Raw genomic sequence first — 17,682 nt, 5'->3', positions numbered from 1 at the left:
ACGGCTCGGCCTGCAGTGAGCGAAGAAACGGTTGAACGCGTGCGGGCAAGTTTCACGCGTAACCCGCGGAAGTCGACGAATAAAGCAAGCAGGGAGCTAACCGTACCACAGCCGACGGTTTGGAAAATCGTACGGAAAAGGCTAAAGCAGAAGCCTTACCGTTTACAATTGCTACAAGCCCTGACACCCGATGACAAAGTCAAACGCTTTGAATTTTCGGCGCGGTTGCAACAGCTCATGGAAGAGGATGCGTTCAGTGCGAAAGTTGTTTTCAGTGATGAAGCAACATTTTTTCTTAATGGTGAAGTGAACAGACACAGTGTGCGAATCTGGGCGGTAGAGAATCCTCACGCATTCGTGCAGCAAATTCGCAATTCACCAAAAGTTAACGTGTTTTGTGCAATCTCACGGTTTAAAGTTTACGGCCCCTTTTTCTTCCGCGAAAAAAACGGTATAGGACACGTGTATCTGGACATGCTGGAAAATTGGCTCATGCCACAACTGGAGACCGACAGCGCCAACTTCATCTTTCAACAGGATGGTGCTCCACCGCACTTCCATCATGATGTTCGGCATTTCTTAAACAGGAGATTGGAAAACTGATGGATCGGTCGTGGTGGAGATCATGATCAGCAATTCATGTCATGGCCTCCACGCTCTCCCGACTTAAGCCCATGCGATTTCTTTCTGTGAGGTTATGTGAAAGAATCAGTGTTTAAACCTCCTCTATCAAGAAACGTGCCAGAACTGCGAGCTCGCATCAACGATGCTTTCGAACTCATTGATGGGGACATGCTGCGCCGAGTGTGGGAGGAAATAGATTATCTTCTTGATGTCTGCCGAATCACTAAAGGGGCACATATCGAACATTTCTGAATGCCTAAAAAAACTTTGAGTTTTTGTATGTGTATGCAAAGCATTGTGAAAATATCTCAAATAATAAAGTTATTGTAGAGCTGTGAAATCGCTTCAATCATTTGTAATAACCCTGTACTTCTAAGTTGCTTTTGTTGGCAGCAGTCCTGGTTTCGTATTCTGGAATATTTACTTAGTCTTCTTTGGTAAAATAATTTCGAAAAAGTATATTTAATAATGCAGTTGTAGTGGCGGTACCATCGATGTAATCACCATTGGTGTCACGCAATGAAGGTATTTATTGCGTTTTGTCCCTGTTTCCTATGTATACGACCACAATCTCTTAGGATTATCAGTTAGCTTTCGAGACAGACTTCCGTTGTGGAATCTGTTTAAAGCATCACAGTCTAAAATTAATTTTAAATACCAGACTTCAATAAAACATCACTTATCTTGGAGATTTTGTTTTCTTTTTGGCACGTTTTCTTCGTTGCTGCATCAACTGCTTTCTGACCTTATTTGTTCACCACACTTTCCCCGAAAGGTGAACAGGAGAAGAGGTTGTGTTTTGTGGCCAGTTCGTCCAATTGTTTAGTCAACTTGGTTTTCTGTTTCAGGATCGAGGAAATACACGCTTATCTACATTGAACGGGTGAAAATTCTCATCGCCTGACTGAGATTGTTGTAATAGATACATCAGTAATTTCCGTGACGATACCGTACCTACAGCGAAGCTGGATCATGTGACTTTGAACAACGTTTGTAACAAATTCATCTCATGCAAGCTGTCCTCATACACACCACTATCGCAATAGTGGTGCTACTTGAAATTTCATCACCGTCAGTGAATCAACGGTATATTTTGAGTTTTCTTCAATTTACTTATAACTTCTGATTTTGTCGTTTCATGGTCTGATTCCTGTATCTGGAACTAGTATACTTCCATTATCGTTACAGCTTTGTATTACGGCGACAGAAGTATGTAGCAGCACACTAACATAAAAAAGAGTATCCAATTATTTTATTTCTAAGCCCAAACTTGCAATACAGTGAAGTGTTAGGTCTGTAGCTTTTCAGGTCCCTGCAGATCAGTACTATGAAACTCACTGGGCTCCTTTGGACGCCAAGCAATGATTTCTATTTCTACTGCTGCATATTCCTGCGAATGACGTTATTTTAGAGGCCTGGACATGGATGCTTGGCGCAACTTATACGATTGGTGTTCTAGGACTTCACGCTAATAGATCCAGTCGAATCTTCTCTTTCGCTGTATCGGCAGAGATGAGATGCTCGTTTTTAAGTGTCACAGCTCTTTAAAAATAAATCTACCCCTCTGTATAACAAACTTATGAATTTTCATGAATATTTAACATCAGGAACAAGCAATCTCGATTTGTTCTTGATGTTGTAGTGCGGCGAAAAATGCATGTTGAAGTCTCCTTTCCTGGTGAATGTATAGCGATAGATTTTTGTTCCTTGTAGGAGCACTGATGCATACTTTTGGAAATTTTGAACCTGACACTCACATCAGCGAGAAATATTGCTAGTTAATTAGATTCTATAACTTCAGACCTATTCGTTGAGTCTCAGGCATGTTTACGGTGCTCTGCATGTTCTCCAGTTGGTTCATTACTCCATTCTGTTTCGTGGTGGTGCACAGAATATTGAATACAGTGCTTATTTGTAAGCTGCCAACAGGTTCTGCCGTTACCGAAAATCTTCTGCGTCTAGGTCTAAAACATAACTCCGAGAGACACACTTACAAAGCTGCAGCTATCGATTTTCTGGTTTGCCGTCACCAGTACTATTGTTTGTCGTCTTACTCGTAGCCAGCAAATGTGCGTGCACTTGTGTCAACATGAATGTCTTTATTTTGCAGTGAAACATCTATCGAGAAATATATGCGCGATGTAATTAGCGTAATTAGGTCTGGGACTGCCCTCGCTGTTTCGCTTGGGCTATTTGGATACCTTCATCCTGCTACAAAATCTATTTTCCCGTTCCCTTCCGTTACTGCTGTTGCATTCGTTCCCTGTACTCTAATCCTTACCTAATGTAAGCATAGCAAGTAAACAGTTACTTTATTGTTGTCACATTACACACACAAACACGATGACCTTCCCTGATCTCTGATATTTCAACAATGAAGTGTCCGTATTCGACGAAGAAGAACTATTTCGAGCGCCAGTTAATGGTAATATTTGCAAAATATAAACAGCCTTCAGTTCGTCAGACGGAAGTAGAGGTCAGTAGAGAAAATACAAAATAATGTCGCTTGTTTTATCTCACATTATCCGAGCAGTTTTGTGAACTGCACCACTAAATAAATATATGAAGAACTTTAAGCCCTTCAAAACAGTACTTTCCTATTTCGCATGCATTAAAATTCGTCTCTCGTATTTAATTTAGCAGTCTATGCTTTTCAGATAATTGGTATATGAAAACGTTATTAATATTTTCGTTATTCAAAACGACTGCCCAAGTTTGGCGCTGATATAACAGACTTTTCTGTGGCTTCCTTATCCGTCAATGCATCGCTTAATCTAAATAAAAAAATTAAATATAAAGCATCTACTACATCACAAACACGGTAAAATATTTATTTTTGAATTGTTACGGTTTTTGTGTACTTCATATCACGAGATGTAATATCCGCAACGTTATAAATAGAAAACAATATTTAATACACAAAAAATTGAACACTAAACAGAAACAAAATGCCGGAACAAAATATAGACTTCATAACTGCCGTTACCTGTACTGTATTTGACTGGAAATATATTGCAGAAGTAATCATGCATTAACAAATTTTCCCACTGCACAACAGCTGCCGCATTGTATGGAACTTCACATCAACCGCACGCAGTGGCACTTTATCAGGTGACTGAATGATAACTGCGGAACTCCAGGGCTTAACTAGAGCGTTGCTATTAACTCATTAAAAGGCAAAGGTCCCGAGTTCGAGTCTCGGTCGGGCACACAGTTTTAATCTGCCAGGAAGTTTCATATCAGCGCACACTCCGCTGCAGAGTGAAAATCTCATTCTGGAAACATCCCCCAGGCTGTGGCTAAGCCATGTCTCCGCAATATCCTTTCTTTCAGGAGTGCTAGTTCTGCAAGGTTCGCAGGAGAGCTTCTGTAAAGTTTGGAAGGTAGGAGACGAGGTACTGGCAGATGTAAAGCTGTGAGTACCGGGCGTGAGTCGTGCTTCGGTAGCTCAGTTGGTAGAGCACTTGCCCGCGAAAGGCAAAGGTCCCGAGTTCGAGTCTCGGTCGGGCACACCGTTTTAATCTGCCAGGAAGTTTCATATCAGCGCACACTCCGCTGCAGAGTGAAAATCTCATTCTGGAAACATCCCCCAGGCTGTGGCTAAGCCATGTCTCCGCAATACCCTTTCTTTCAGGAGTGCTAGTTCTGCAAGGTTCGCAGGAGAGCTTCTGTAAAGTTTGGAAGGTAGGAGACGAGGTACTGGCAGATGTAAAGCTGTGAGTACCGGGCGTGAGTCGTGCTTCGGTAGCTCAGTTGGTAGAGCACTTGCCCGCGAAAGGCAAAGGTCCCGAGTTCGAGTCTCGGTCGGGCACACAGTTTTAATCTGCCAGGAAGTTTCATATCAGCGCACACTCCGCTGCAGAGTGAAAATCTCATTCTGGAAACATCCCCCAGGCTGTGGCTAAGCCATGTCTCCGCAATATCCTTTCTTTCAGGAGTGCTAGTTCTGCAAGGTTCGCAGGAGAGCTTCTGTAAAGTTTGGAAGGTAGGAGACGAGGTACTGGCAGATGTAAAGCTGTGAGTACCGGGCATGAGTCGTGCTTCGGTAGCTCAGTTGGTAGAGCACTTGCCCGCGAAAGGCAAAGGTCCCGAGTTCGAGTCTCGGTCGGGCACACAGTTTTAATCTGCCAGGAAGTTTCATTAAAAGTGTTGGGTTATGAAAGTAATTATCGTGTTGTGAGTCTCCGTACCAGTTTTCCAAATTTCTTTGTGAACACCGTCACTTCCTTCCACGGGCTATTAGACTGTCATCACTGTTCATAAGTTAGCCACTAGTAGCAAGTGTCAAGGGCCTTCAACAGAACGGAGACCAGGTTTAGTGGGTAAAAAGGAAACCCGACATTTCCTTCGTTGCTGGAAATGTAACTTCATACATACCCGTCCCCAATCTACCTTTTCGTGTCGCTCAAAGACCACACGTTACTCAGTTATGGCGGTAATGGTAGCCTTTCTGCGTTTCCCTGAACACTATTTGCATTTACGTTGTGATAAATTACCTGCTATAACTACCCTTGATAACCTTTCGTACTTCACAGCAGCCCTTGCAAAACAACATAGAGGGTTCTAATCACGAAGTTTTCTCCTCTATATAATGATTCGTTTTGATTTTGCTCTAGTGTGCGAAATCCTGTAACAGGGTGTCTACGTGGACAAGGAAAAAAAATTCCCGGATTTTTCCCCGTTTTTCCAGTCTGCCTTCGGCAGGGCAACAGAGCGGACGCGTACGTGTTGACTTCGTGCGGCGCGCGAGCTCGCCTTGTTTACTTTCTGACGGCCGTTGCTTAAGTGCCGGCTTACTTTGTACGATCCATGGCGAACCGTTACCGTAAATCAACACTCCGATTTACTTTCTGCAACGATTATGCCCGACCCAAAGCGCTCGAGGTGGAGCGTTTTCTGCGAGAGGAAGTGAAGATCCCGGCGACCGATATTATCGGCATACATTTGTCCATCGTGAGCAGCACGGTCTATGTGAAAATCATTAACGACGCGGCGTGCGAACGCATACTACGTGAGACCAAACAGGGGCTCCGCTTCTGTCACGCTGATGGCAATGTGGGGGAGGTAACCGTCGACCACGCAGGCTTAGGTATGCGAACGATACGCATTTTCGAACTGCCATTCGAACTGCCAGCTGAGGAAGTCGTCGCGGCACTACGCCCATACGGCACAGTCCACGGCCACACTGCGGAGAAGTGGACACAGTTTCGGACGTATCCTGTCCTAAACGGGGTCCGACAGGTCACCATAGATCTCCGAAGCCACGTCCCGTCCTACTTACAGATCGGCGGATGCCGTGCCATAATTATATACGATGGCCAGCCTCGGACCTGTTCCGGGTGCGGCAAAGAAGGCCACCTTAGATCCGAATGCCTACAACGGCGTATTACGCAACTTCCAGCTGCCGAACAACCACCCATGTCGCAACCTACAGTGCTACCGGTGACCTATGCCGCTGCTCTGGCTTCTCCTACCACTTTGCAACGTCACCCGGTCACCACAAACGACGCCACCAACGAGCCCGACCAGACACCGACGGGGAGCGCCTCGGACGACCCGCCGCCTCCGCCGGCCATTGACGCCGCTCCGAAGATGCCGGCGCAACCAGCCGCTGACCCTGATCTCGGAAACACGATGGAGATCGACTCGCTCATCGTTCCTACAGCAGCCTTTCTGCCAGAACGACGCGACTCCCTTCCGTCGTCGGACACGGAGGGTCGCACAAGGAAACAACGTTCCCCGAAACGTCGCAAGCGAAGACGTCGCACCGTTTCCGGCCAAGAGGAGATGTTACAAGTCGAGGAGGACGTAACCGTCGACCAGCACGAGGCCTCCGAACCCGCTACTGCTGCCGAAGACGTAATGAGCGCGGAGACATCTATCGGTGAGCCTGCGCCCCGTGCTGACGCTGAACTAAATCATGGACGTCCCACAGGCGACACTACACCACGCACAATTACAACATCTTCTGCAGACAAAATGGACGATACACCAGCTTCCGCTTCCACGGCGTGGCACGAGGAGGAGGTCACGGAGCAGGAGCCGCTACGGGACCCTGCGCCGTCACGGCCGCACCACTAATCATACTCTCCCCAGACTCCCCTGCGGGCCAGCGGGATAACGTTCCGCTGCGACGTCCACACCATTGCGCGGACGGCGGAGTGGACCAGCCTCCAGCAATCCGACACCAGGCCTACCGGATAGCAACCATCAACACCAACAACATCCGTTCCAGGGTGAAAATCCGCCTTATGCAGGAGATGTTCTGGGCTTCGGATATTGATTTCGCCCTTCTGCAGGAAGTTCACTTGGCTAGTCTCCCGGATATCAATGGCTATACCGCCCACGCCTCCGCGGGTGATCCTATGGGCCGCGGGGTGGCCATCTACGTCCGCCACGAGATTTCTGTGACCGATGTCGCCTTCGTTCCATCAGCTCGGGGCATGGCACTCACTGCCATGGGGACACGCATCATTAATGTCTACGCTCCCTCAGGCACCGACCGACGGCATGAAAGAGCCCAGTTTTATTCCGAGGAAATCGCTCCCCTGTTTTTAGGGCGTTATGACCATTGCCTACTAGGAGGTGACTTTAATTGCGTTCTGCATCCTAAAGATCAGATTCCCCACTATACTACATGCCAGGAGCTACGTATAGTGGTGCGAGACCTCCTGCTTCACGATACCTGGGAAGTACAACACGGCGACCTTTCTGGCCATACCTTTCTTACAAGTCATTCCGCAAGCCGACTAGATAGGATATATGTCTCGCACACTCTTAGATCTGCGATACGGGGCGCCGAACGCTGGCCGCTGGCCTTTTCCGACCATTGCGGTTACATCTGTACGGTCCTCCTTCCGCCGCAATCAGTATGGCGCAGCCGTGCGCCATGGAAACTCAATACCTCACACTTGCATGACCTGGCGTGTCGCCAACAAGTCACTGAAACGTGGACAGCCTGCGAACGACGCCTTCCCCACTACCACTCGACATTGACATGGTGGTTGGACTGCGCCAAACCAGCGATCCGGAGGACACTGATGAGATACGGGAAGGACATGGCCGACTGGCATCGCACCACTGTTGACTTCTATTACGCGATTCTCCGAGATCTGGATGCTCAACCGCCAACCCCGGACAACCAGTTGGAACGGCAAAGAACTAAGGCGAAGATCATTGCGCTGGCACTCCGGAAACTGCAAGGGGTCGTGATCCGGACGCGGCGCCACGATCGCGCGGATTTAGAAATTCCATCCATGCATGACATAGTGTCCGACAAACGAAGGCGTCGTCGGCAGATCATCAGCACTCTGACCACGCCTCATGGAACGCAGGTGACCACTCAGAATGACATCGTCCGCACATTCGTCGAGCACTACCGTCGTACTTATCGTGATGACGACGCTGAAACTGCAGCAGACGACTCCATTTTGAATTACGTCACGCGCACCCTCCCCCACACGGAGGCGGATGCTTTGACAGTGGCGGTCACGCTAGACGAAGTCAACAACGCAATCGCCAAGGGGGCAGTCAACAGATCGCCCGGCATTGACGGCTTACCGATTGAGTTTTACCGTACCTTTCGGGACCTCATGGCCCCACGGTGGACGACTATGTATCAAGAACTGATAACATCTGACCAAGCAATCCCACCCGCCTTTGCTGAGGGCATCATTATACCAGTCCACAAACCAGCCCGTGGTTCGATGGTCACGAGTTACAGACCGCTCACCCTCCTCAATGCCGATTACAAGATTTTCGCGCGCTTACTGGCAATGCGGCTCCGAACTACACTCCCTCATATCCTCTCGCCAGAGCAAACGACGCCTGGCGGACAGATTAACATACAGACTGCCACAGGGGAATGCCGCGACTTAATTGCGATAGCGGCGGCCTGCAGGCTCCGGGCAGCGGTCGTCGCTATAGACTTCGACAGCGCCTTCGATAAAGTGCGTCATCGTTTCCTGTTTTCGGTGGCAGCCCGAATGGGCATCCCCCCTCCGTTTCTCGACGTCATCCGGCGTCTTTACGACAGTGCCAGTTCACGTGTCCAAGTCAATGGACGTATAGCAGGGCCGGTACCTATCTGCCGTTCGATACGGCAGGGGTGCCCCCTCTCTACCCTCCTGTATGCTATTGCCCTTGAGCCCCTTATTGGAGGCTTGACGACCAAGCTCTCTGGCCTCACCCTACGCCAACACACTTTTCGCTGTCGGGCATATGCTGATGACCTCCTCCTCCTCATTCGCTCCGGCTCTGAGATTCGGGATGTCCTCGAATTGATTACCCGTTATGGGGCTGCCGCTGGCAGTGCCATGAATATCGCCAAATCTTCTGCAATGCACATTGGACGAGGCCTCCAGGAGGGTGAAGTTGCACCACTGCCGCTTGTGATGACTTTCCGGTACCTGGGCATTACCTTTACCCCCACGGTCACACTCACGGCGGCAACGAATTTCCGTCGCCTGTTACACGTCATCCGCAACGACGTCCGCCAGAACCTCTTGCGCCGCCAGGACACACTTCAACGGGTTGCGTTTATTAATCTTTATGTGGCATCAAAATTGGTTCACATCGCGCAAGTTCTCCCTCTGCCAACTGCAATTGGGCGCAACCTTCAGGCGGCTTTTGGCTATTATCTCACGGCTGGTTCACTGTTCAAAGTCCGTTATGAGACACTTACCCTGCCCTCACGGTATGGTGGCGTCGGGGTCGTCAATGTCCGTATGCGAGCTGCAGCCTTGTACATGAGTACCATGAGAAAACAGTGGATGGGCCAGGGTACATCTCTAACACGCAGCTTGCTTGAGGTCCTCCTACCTGCTTCCACCTCACCACCGGTGTCTGTCGGCCATATCGTGCCTCATTTGTCCCATATTTCGACCTTTTTCGTCGACTACAGTTACATGCATACCAGTCTCCCAGATACACGCCCACCTAGGACTAAGGATTTTTACAGCCTGCTGCTGCGCTGTGTTCCCCGGAATGTGATGGAGACCAAACATCCCTCCATCCAGTGGCCCATAGTGTGGACTACCGTCCACCAGCCCTTCCTCCCTACGAACGTCCGGGCACTGTGGTATCACATAGTAAACAGGAAATTTGCCACGAAGCAGCGCCTGCACAACATTGGCTTGTCAGAATCCCCTCTTTGTCTCCTTTGCCAGCAACTGGACACTGATGAACACCGTCTGACATGCGCCTCATCGCGAGATGTATGGCGCTTCGTGCAGCAAATCATTGCCTGCTATCTCCGGGTGCCACCAGACACAGTCGAGCCTCGAATGTTTCTATACCCAGAGGACCGACATTTTCCCGCCGCCAAATGTCATGCTATTACGTGGGTCAAAGGGTGGGCGGTCGCTTATCTCTTTCATGAGGGACCTAAATCCCGCCTCGACTTCTGGACCTATTTACGAACAGCCCATGCAGCTCTCGAAAACACGCCACGTTACCGAACATTATTTGCTAACTATCTTCGAGCGGTCTTTGTTAGACCTCCACTGAGTTGGGGGGTGCCTGGCACAGAGGGCACCCACCCCTCCACCCCCGGCGGTGTCTGAGTTTCAACCGCCGGCGATCTATTCTACTTCTGACCTCCGCGGATGGGAGAGCGCGTCGCAGATTGCGCGGATTTTATTTCTTTTTGCTTTTCCTTTCTTTTTCTTTACCCAGAATTTATATTTCATTTTCTCTTTCGCATATGTGTTCCCATAATTTCATGCTATTAGTGAATATTACAAAAACACACGCAAATAAATAAATAACAAAGCCTTCCACTACTGTTGATTCCTGTTTCTCCCACTCCCCCCCCCCCAAAAAAAAAAAAAAAAAAAAAAAAAAAGTCGGTAGAGCACTTACCCGCGGAAGGCAAAGGTCCCGACTTAAAGTCTAAAAAAAAAAAAGGGTAGCGTCTTTGATTCGTAATCAAAACGTCTTCGGTCCCGGGTTCGATCCCCGTCACTGCCACAAAATAAAAAAAAAAAAAAAGTTGGTAGAGCACTTGCCCGCGAAAGGCAAAGGTCCCGAGTTCGAGTCTCGGTCGGGCACACAGTTTTAATCTGCCAGGAAGTTTCATATCAGCGCACACTCCGCTGCAGAGTGAAAATCTCATTCTGGAAACATCCCCCAGGCTGTGGCTAAGCCATGTCTCCGCAATATCCTTTCTTTCAGGAGTGCTAGTTCTGCAAGGTTCGCAGGAGAGCTTCTGTAAAGTTTGGAAGGTAGGAGACGAGGTACTGGCAGATGTAAAGCTGTGAGTACCGGGCATGAGTCGTGCTTCGGTAGCTCAGTTGGTAGAGCACTTGCCCGCGAAAGGCAAAGGTCCCGAGTTCGAGTCTCGGTCGGGCACACAGTTTTAATCTGCCAGGAAGTTTCATATCAGCGCACACTCCGCTGCAGAGTGAAAATCTCATTCTGGAAACATCCCCCAGGCTGTGGCTAAGCCATGTCTCCGCAATATCCTTTCTTTCAGGAGTGCTAGTTCTGCAAGGTTCGCAGGAGAGCTTCTGTAAAGTTTGGAAGGTAGGAGACGAGGTACTGGCAGATGTAAAGCTGTGAGTACCGGGCATGAGTCGTGCTTCGGTAGCTCAGTTGGTAGAGCACTTGCCCGCGAAAGGCAAAGGTCCCGAGTTCGAGTCTCGGTCGGGCACACAGTTTTAATCTGCCAGGAAGTTTCATATCAGCGCACACTCCGCTGCAGAGTGAAAATCTCATTCTGGAAACATCCCCCAGGCTGTGGCTAAGCCATGTCTCCGCAATATCCTTTCTTTCAGGAGTGCTAGTTCTGCAAGGTTCGCAGGAGAGCTTCTGTAAAGTTTGGAAGGTAGGAGACGAGGTACTGGCAGATGTAAAGCTGTGAGTACCGGGCGTGAGTCGTGCTTCGGTAGCTCAGTTGGTAGAGCACTTGCCCGCGAAAGGCAAAGGTCCCGAGTTCGAGTCTCGGTCGGGCACACAGTTTTAATCTGCCAGGAAGTTTCATTAAAAGTGTTGGGTTATGAAAGTAATTATCGTGTTGTGAGTCTCCGTACCAGTTTTCCAAATTTCTTTGTGAACACCGTCACTTCCTTCCACGGGCTATTAGACTGTCATCACTGTTCATAAGTTAGCCACTAGTAGCAAGTGTCAAGGGCCTTCAACAGAACGGAGACCAGGTTTAGTGGGTAAAAAGGAAACCCGACATTTCCTTCGTTGCTGGAAATGTAACTTCATACATACCCGTCCCCAATCTACCTTTTCGTGTCGCTCAAAGACCACACGTTACTCAGTTATGGCGGTAATGGTAGCCTTTCTGCGTTTCCCTGAACACTATTTGCATTTACGTTGTGATAAATTACCTGCTATAACTACCCTTGATAACCTTTCGTACTTCACAGCAGCCCTTGCAAAACAACATAGAGGGTTCTAATCACGAAGTTTTCTCCTCTATATAATGATTCGTTTTGATTTTGCTCTAGTGTGCGAAATCCTGTAACAGGGTGTCTACGTGGACAAGGAAAAAAAAATTCCCGGATTTTTCCCCGTTTTTCCCGGTTAAGAACACACTTTCTCCCGGATGACAGTATATTTTCCCCTATCACTTCTTTGAATGGTTATGGTTTTGTACACAAGCGTACAATTTCCCGGCACTTAAGAAAACGAAACTCAGAGAAAAAGACACGTTTTGGAAATATCTTTGATGTGCAGCAACATGTACGCTGCGTATTTTCGTATTACGAAAACATACATTACAAAATCCACCAAACACCGCATGTTACTTTCCGAACCATTGAAACCGAGATTTCGATGCGCTTTTGTAAGCCGTTCGTAACTCATGTCACGTGATCACGCCAGCCGATGACACAGGATATTCAGAGCATAGGACACGTAATGTAGTCAGCCAATAGCAACATCAGTGTTAAGTAGCGCGCCAAACAGGGAAAGTTAATAGTTTCAATTAATATACATAGTGTTATTACAAGAAAAGCAAAGCTTTCACATAAAATATTGGTCTCAAGCTGCAAGAGAAGCTAAGCGTTCACATATACTGTTGATCTTTTTTCCGCGTGTTACACTTTAAGAGATATCATACAAATGTGCCTGTAAAATTTTTAATAATGACATAAATGTCTGATCTTCAGGGTTCGAGGGTTCGAAATGCTTCTAAATGGCTCGTCATCAGACACCTGATTTTTAAATGAGAGTGAAACGCTTTGTGATTTAATAAATTCACGGTCCATTCTTGTACATAGTTCAACTTACGTAAAAGGATATTTACTTTGAAAGTAACGCTTTTCAAACCACCAATCGTAATATTTTCCCGCGACCTGTTATAAATAGGTTCGTTTCAGCAGTTGCCAGAGAGCTCAGGTAACAGGCGACACCGCGCTTGGGTAGATATCATGACGTAGGAAGCCCATATGTACGTACGTGTAAAAGATCATCAATGAAAGATGATACTGCAAGAGCATCGGAATTTCGTGAACCATATTAAAATGTGCACATTTAAAGTGCATACTTAAAGGCACACTCGTATGTCCAGATTCCCAATGAAGTACCGTACATCCCGACCTGATATTAAGCTTTTAAGTGTGGTTTTCAGGATGTAAATTTTCTTGGAGCACCAGTACTGTATTATATCATGTTTGGTTCTTTATTATGGCATAATGCCATACGTGCTAGAAAATGAGAACGTGCACTTGAAATGCAGCGAACAGTTGAAACTACCCAGTACTGTAGAATTAAACATTTCGTTTCAGATACATTGACTGCCTCTGCGGAAAATATTAGCAAAAGTCAAATTTCTTTAGCAAACAGACAAAAATAACTCCATTGTTCCGCAAGGCGATTAATGCTTGACTGTCAGAAAGGTGGAAATAAAATAAAATCTGAAAATAATGACATTTCGGCCTTTAGTAATTATGTGAATGTGTTTTAATTCACTTGATAGCTCCCGGCCACGGATATCCGTTTTGTTTTCATTTGACGTGAGAGTAAACGAAGGGGAAACAGCAAAATCACAGAACGTAAACACGGGTCACGTGGAGACTACCCACTATAGCTCAGATTGCTCTGCGCATCAGCCCCGGATCTACGACATTTGCGAACTGGGTCAATACTAAAAAAAAATCGAATTTTCAAAATATGTTCATCTTGTAGCGCACATCTTTCTGAAAAGTCTGAAATACAAAACGTATGTATTCGAGGAAATGTAAGACATATTATTTGGTCTTAAGTATGCCCAAGTGCAGTTCCATACCTCTTCATAAAGCATTTTTCTACTGCACGTCCAAACTATATTCAGGAAAGTGGAAATTGAAATGTCCTGTCGCGCCTCTCCTGCAACCAGTCGGCCGGTTTGGCAGCCCGCCTCTCTTAAAAAAAACTCGCAATCAGTAGCGGATGGGATTATTTGTAATCGAGAGAACAAGAACTCTTCGGAAAATCTGAACTCTTCATTGCCCATTAGTTAATAACCTGCTGTTTTGTGTGTCATAAAATTAAATATAGGATATATAAAACCAGTACTGACAAGAGATAAGAAATTACACATTTCTTCAAACCTTAGCTCCTAGCATTTTTTTCTCTCTAATCTTGCTACAGCTTTACGTGGCGTGTTTTCCTTTCTGTGAAAGAATCTTTTACCTCATCAAAGTTTGTTAAACGTTTTGCTACATGGAAAATCGAAATGTAGTTATCTAATACTGAAAAAGCTGTTAATACAAATAATACCCAAGACTGGCGTGGTTTCCCGATCTGATTACGTCCATTTTGTCACTGTCTGCCAGATAAAACATAATAGGCCTTTCTAATACGGCAGCAATTTTATAACGCACCAAATAAACGAGACTGTTTTGGCACAAATGGTCATTTTTATAACACGACAGAATATAAGCCAATAAGTATCAATATCAAATGCCTATTAGGCCTACTACAAGCAAAAAGCTTTATGTTAGGAAATAGTTTCACGTTTCATTCATATGCTCCAGCTTCTCTAGTATGACATCGGAAACTAGTATTACGGAATTTTTAAATAAATTTGGAATCGTCTTATTCTTCCATAATTTGTGTGATGTCCTCGTTTCTGCTCCGTCCTCGTTCTAACAAACAATCCTGTCATCAATTCTGTAGCTATTTCTGTCACTGTCAAAATTTGTTCGCCGATTAACTTCACTAACCCTGCCAGAATCACTGGTTTAGTCCTTCCGCAATTATTCTCCGGTTAGGCGTTGTTACGTGTTCGTACAACACGTTTTCCGCGTTACTTCCATAATAGAACTTAAGCGGCTGGTAGCCGGGGACTGTACTACTGGCCCTTACTAGTGTAGCGATCTGGCCACACATTTTCTGTCAAAACTTCATTTTCTTGGACACACCGAGAAGATAATACATAACCTTTCTCACCTGTTCTTCCTGTCAGTCGTTTATTTCCATTCTGATAGTAAGAATCTATGGATTTCACTAGTAATTATAACAACGCTGATCATTCCCACACCCAATCAGCCACATAATCAGACAGCGATTGCCATTCATCCATTAGGCTTTACTCCACTCAGCTCGTATAGCCCCGTCCCCTTTTGTCTGTGGAAAGTTTATTTCTAGATGCGACGAGGATTCTCCTGACAGACATCACGTACACTATGCATGCATTCAAAAGTCAGCTTATGATTCATTCAGAAATCAACTTAAAATGTGTTCAAATACCAACAGAGAAGCGTTTCAAAATCATATGACTAATTGATAGGCAAATGTGCGCTGGATGCTAGGTGCTTTGTGAAACAAGTTTTTTTTTCCCCTCAAGAGTATGAATTAGGCGCCCCCTTTTCCCGGAAGTATCTATCTGCTTGCTGCGACTGCTTGCACAGGCAACAGCCACATTCCTGTTGACAGAAGCGGGAGAATCTACTACTCAAACGTGACCACTGCGCATGCGCATGAGCCTGCGCGTTAACTGCTAAAACAAATCGAATGTAAACAGTTGCGACTTCACGCTCATTGGAGGCAATTTGTTGTTATGAAGCACTGCATAGTCTTCCTAAAGCCTTTGACACATTATCAATCGGCAGACACTTGCATGAGCACTTGTGTCGTCGTTGTATATGGCGCATTTCCTTTGCAATTTAAATTATTTTCGTTTTTTTCTCTCGTTTATGTTTTACTGTTGAAGTATTAGTCTGCAGTAGTGGGATACAGTAATATCCTTTGTTAGTGTGTCGGTTCTTACTAGTCAAAATTACAAAAATTTAACTCAAAACTAAAACAATGAAAAATTCCCGGAATTCTAAAAATATCCCGGGTTTTTCCCGGTTTTCTCCCAGATGAAAAAAATCCCGGGTTTTTCCCGGATCTCCCTGTTGTCCCGGGTCGTAGACACCCTGTGTAAGGTCATCTGTAGCTGACCTGTACGTGAAAATTTTCAATGCCACCTGCTCATCCCGATCAGTGAACGGCCGTCGTTACTCTACCAATAGATGGATTGCCTTCTGGGCCGCAACATAACAGCTGTGGATTCATTACTCTTGCCGGCCGGTGTGGCCGAGTGGTTCTAGGCGCTACAGTCTGGAACTGCGCGACCGCTAAGGTCGCAGGATGGAATCGCGCCTCTGGCATGGATGTGTGTGATGTTCTTAGGTTAGTTAAGTAGTTCTAAGTTCTAGGGGACTGATGACCTCAGAAGTTAAGTCCCATAGTGCTCAAAGCCATTTGAACCATTACTCTTGGGTTGATTACGATTGTGCTACCTTCTACCCACTCTCAGACGCTGTATCGGTCTATGAACACAGCTACAAGGGCTATTCGTTTATTAGCGTTAAGGTGGTCGCGAAATGGGAACCACAGCGAAAATCTGACGAAGTTTTGCACAGGTATGTTAGGCGGACGCTATAGTGCACGAGTTGATCGCGTCACTTTGCTCATTCCACTTTTGAGCCAACATTTAGCACGTAAAGATGCATAGAAAATCGTGTCTCCAGCCACGTAAGGGTGCCCGCTAATAGATTTCGCCGGGTTTCTTGCAACCCGTACAGGGCGGAGAAAAATTGTCACGAAATTTTAACCCTGAATAACTGATTCCAGTAGGAACCAACATTGCTAATGTTGTGCAGGTCGACAACGCACCGTTTTTAAACTGCGGAAACTTGGCGCCACACGATCCGATTGGGCGTGGGATTGCCCTGTTCCGTTCGTCGGTTGACTGGCAGCGCTATGGTTGTCGGTTCACACATACAAACGTCCCTCGCTACGTCAGTGCCCCAATGTGATACTCACACGTGTCGTAATGGGCTTGCTGTTTGTCTCCTCCTCACGTCAGAGGCATTCACACTTAAACTTCGCTTCGGAGCACACACATCATCTGCGATTTAGTCATACAGTAAGCGCGGTGGCACAGCATTCGTTTGAAGAACGAGATATCGTTTTTGTTTATGGACTATGGTGATGCGCATGAAGCTTGACGGTTGTATGAGGAACGGTACCCAGCAAGGCGCTGGCCACACCCGCAAACGTTTACAGCAATTCACTTGGCGAAACGGGCTCGTTAGCAGGATATCATGGTGATGCCGGAAGACCTCTATCACGACGGGATGCTGCATTTGAAGAGACTGTTCTCCAGAGATTCGACGAAGCACCTACAAGTACTCGAGCGGTTGGACACGACATAGAGGTCACTCATCGATTAGTCTGGGAGGTATTAAGGAAGCCATTTAGTTTCCACCCTGTCCAAGACCTACATCTTGTGGCGGAGTATAAACGCAGGATAGGGTTTTTGTGGTGGTTTCTGCGACGTGTTACGCGAGATCCCGACTTCCCCACCATTGTGGTGTTCACCGACGAGTGCACCTTCCATCGGGATGGCTTTTACAGCACTCGAAACGTTCATCACTGGGCAAGAGCAAATCCTCACTTCACGTACGTCCACGGACACCAGGAACGGTTTTCGCTCAACATTTGGGAAAGGATTGTGGATGACCATCTGATTGGGCCGGTCCGTCTACCACCTCGACTTACCGGGAAAAATTACCTTCACTTTCTCTACCTGGCCTGCTGGAAGATGCTCCCCTGGACATACTGATACACATGTGT

Source organism: Schistocerca cancellata, chromosome 2 (genome assembly GCF_023864275.1).
Source record: "Schistocerca cancellata isolate TAMUIC-IGC-003103 chromosome 2, iqSchCanc2.1, whole genome shotgun sequence".
Taxonomy (NCBI): domain Eukaryota; kingdom Metazoa; phylum Arthropoda; class Insecta; order Orthoptera; family Acrididae; genus Schistocerca; species Schistocerca cancellata.
This window is presented reverse-complemented; position numbering follows the sequence as displayed.